Source organism: Phytophthora infestans, genomic scaffold (genome assembly GCF_000142945.1).
Source record: "Phytophthora infestans T30-4 supercont1.52 genomic scaffold, whole genome shotgun sequence".
Lineage (NCBI taxonomy): Eukaryota > Oomycota > Peronosporomycetes > Peronosporales > Peronosporaceae > Phytophthora > Phytophthora infestans.
In genome coordinates this window covers 48,272-52,236 of record NW_003303707.1, presented here as the reverse complement: position 1 = coordinate 52,236, position 3,965 = coordinate 48,272, and positions in this window count along the sequence as shown.

Here is a 3,965-nt window from a genome sequence, read left to right as displayed (position 1 = left end):
GATGTGGAGTTCTAGATCGTTCGTGGGAGGTCATAGCCCCACCATGCAGTGCACGTACGTGCATGGTGCACGTCCGGATTAACCCGTCCGAGTTTATAGCAACCCGTACGGGGGTGGATGTCAACTTTGCGTGGTACTCGCACCACTATGGCCCTCTCAGGTTCTGCATGTAGTAATTGTATCAGTGGCATTTGTGCGAGGACAGCGATAAACATCAGAGCTCATGCTTGCTGTCATTGGTGCTCTGGTACGAGTGCCCATCTCTATGATAACAATGTGCATGTTGAGCAATACATGTACTTGACAGTTGCTTCATGAGATGTAGCTTGTATCAATTAGCTACGTGATCCACTCAATACGTCGTACCATGTGTCGAAACTGCAGTAATGTTAAGTGGCCTTGTAACAAGACAAGAGTCTTCAAGGCTTTTGTCCTTGTAGTTCGAGGTGCATGGGCGCCATTATGATGACAGTGTGCACAGCAAACGTCATGAAGCGTTGCTTAGTTCATTATAATTATTCTTTAAAGAATTTCATCATGAATCGTTTTGATCTTCAAAGTGTATCCGTATTTTTGCTTCAGTAGTTTTTTTTTTCACAAGTCACACATTTTATTTTTGAGTTATTATTGGCTTCCACAGACTCGACGTCCTCTCCCCCCGTTGAGTGATTCACTGGCAGAACGAGCAGCTGCAGGCTGCGGTAGCGATGAGCACTGAGATTGAACCGTGGTACTGAAAGCCGATCCGCTTTCTGCCGCTCAGTGTCACTTCAGATTTGGCGACTTTAAGACGCAGTCGGAGACTGGCCTCTCCCTCTTCGACATTCGATCGTACAATTCCTGTGTGTTCTTCATCATGGTGTGTGCTGCCTTATGCCAGCTGGTCGCTAACAAGCCCTATCATAGCACACTCGTTTACTGCGCCGATACCGACAGAGACCATGTTGTTCTAGTATGTAACACGCCATCGGGTCTGGACGAAGACCGACCTGTCAGCCCGAGAACAAGGACGCGCTCGCGCAACTCAACGATTACGAGGTAGGTCTGCAGAATAGTGACCACTTGTCCTATCCGATTTCACATGTATGCATCGGTCGATTGTGTTCCGTCAGACCCGCCCCATTTGGATCCAAGACTACTCAAACCACAGCTACCCAGTGGATCAGGCTCGATCCGGCAGCACCTCGGTGTATGTAGCAACAGTGACAACCACTACAAAGGTCAGTGTCAAGGACACGACTGCAGAGCACTGCAGCAACCCTACCGCCCTCACGGCTCTTCAGTGTCTTGACCCCAGTGCACGAGATCTACAACTGTAGCCGGGCGCCGATCTGGTGGCGGCACCAGTGACTGCAACCTCTGACCACTTCAAGACTGCCGTCAACCTAAAATGAACGGGCAACAAGGCGCGCGTGGGCAGCACTGTGCCACCGACCGCTTCGATCGATCGTGTACTTACGGTGAAGACTAGTACGGTGGTACACTGTGTACAAATGTTGCATCATCAAGAAAGCATTCAACAATCAAGTACTACATCTACACGTCCGGAGATTGCGCCAGTAACAAAGATCTAAAGAAGATCGTCTACTAGATCTACAGCAAGCACCGCTTCATGTCGACAATGACTGTAGCCTACAGCCCAAAAAAGGAAGCATGCTTGCCGCAAGTGCACGGGCTACCGGAAGTCTACGCAAAGATATTATTCATGTGTGCATCGGGCGTTGGCGGCGGAAGGCGTCGCGATATGTTTCTCATTGGAGCTTTGTCGTTCCTGGTTCAGCTGCTATAAGCTGTGGATGTCGGTGCAAGGACTGCGTTTAAGATCGACCACGGCACGACTGCGTGCTCGCCGAACTCTGCAAAGGCTGCTTTGTCCTGTCTTCAGTCAACTTCGCCGAAGATTCTGGCGCGATGTCTTTGTTCGAAAGGAAACGCCAGGTTGCTCTTCATCTGTCTGTCCGGACCGAGTCTCTGCTGCGGAGCGCTCGTGCAGCAACAGTCGGCTCTCGGTGCTTAGGAGCAGTTTTGTCTTGGTGCTGCGCGCAAGTACAAGTCGGTACCGGAGTTAATACCGTTTCGAGTGGGTCGCATACCTCGAAAATAATCATCCCAGATCACTTCAAGGCCTTCACTCAGATTATGATCGTTTTTAGAATCTACAATCTAGAAGCGATCCAAATTGGTAATCCGGCGAGACGGCTGCCCCCTCGTGATTAATTTTCGGAGTCCCCGCGCCTTGTGAAGTTTGTGGCTTGAGCCGGCCAGATGGGATCATGGCCAGATTGCTCAAGCCAGATGGCGACGCAGTATAGAGAAGTTGTTTACGGAGCGGTGCCGGTGGGTTTTCATAAGAATCACGGGGCCAGGTTTGGCAGATCACGTGCTGCATTTCTCGATTGCGTGTCTCTGCTCAAGGTTTGTGGCTTCGGCCGGTGAGGTGCCAATATGTCGTCGTTTCCATCGCCCAGGCGGCGATGCTGACGCAACTTTGAGGTTCAATCGCTGCTTCGTTGTTCGTGGAGTGGTTTGGGTTTCGCCAAATTCAGGGTGTGACGGCCAGATAAATGCGTAGCACTGCCCGAATTTTTGTCAGATTGCGCTTGGTTCCGGGTTTTACTACGAGTTGCGCTGATTTTACACTAAAATTGCGTTTGTTATGAGACTTCGGCGCTTGATAAAGTGTCCGCTGCGGACTTCGATCAGGTGATTTGCCTTCACTACGCTAAGTTAGTGCAAACAATGTGGGGCCCGTGGTCAAATTGATACTAAAGCGTATTTTTGGGTAGGTGACTAGACATTGGATCGGTAAGCGTAGATCCGTTCGCTTATTTTTTTATCCCTGAAGTTTATGGTGTTCTAATTGATCTTTCGAGTATTTGTTGATGCTAGAATTGCGTGGTGGTGGAATGCCAGTCACGAAAATTGCGTTGATTCCTTGCCACTGTACCACGCAGTCAGTATGCTTACTGTCCTTACATTGTAGGATTGAGTTGGAAACGTTGGGTGGAATGTTTCTTGAAAATAATGCTAAGCGTAACAGTGGCCACTGTGCAACTTCGACAATCGTCGCTCTCCTCGGTTAACCGGTTTGTTCCATTTGGTGGCACATTTGCTGTTGATACTGAGCTGCTATCACTTGATAATCTGCTGAGATTTATGGTTCTCTGGAAGTATGCTGCAATCGTGACACTTTCAGCAATAGCGAGGCGTAAATATTTGAAGATTTGCATTGTGATTGCTCTATTCAGACGCTAAGAGACGACCTGCCCCATTCCACGAAGCTTGTGGGGACTGTAAACGCTCAGCCACCTGTCGGAGCACACACATTTACGCATCAATTGAAACAATCGGCGAGCCTTTACGAAGTCACATGTTGAAGGAGATCTCAAGTGGCTGCTGTTGTAAAGAGCTATTGGATTATTTTCTCTACCTTTGTGTCTATCACCAGCTCTACAGTCCACCCACTTGTCGTCGCAGTTCAGCCCTGGTGCCGTCTGAGAGTGCTCCTTGCAGCTTTGACCTCACTCTGCAATTTGCAGCAACCCTCTCAAGCCCTCTTCGACCTTCAAGTCTTCTTCGCCAAAGTCTTCTTCGCCAAGGTGAACTTCGCTTTACAAGTAACCAAAACTGTCCCACTCCATGCGCCAAGACGACTAACTACCAAGCACACAGAAGTCTCGAGCCGGAACGTCCATCTTGCACGCCACGAGACATGCACCCATTTCCTCCACCGCGACCTCACTCTGCAGAGTCCACTTGGGTCAGCTCGTCGACTTGGGCCAGAAGATGAACAACGTAGCCTAGATCTCACGTAGTGCACTTGGACATCGCCAAGAAGAAGGAATCCAGCCGGCTTCGACAGCATCAAGCACTCCAGAGAACGAAGCGAGGACGACACGGAGCACAGCGTACTAGTCCTTGATAGTACCATGCGTCTCCGTCTAAAGAGAAGCATCGACCTGTAT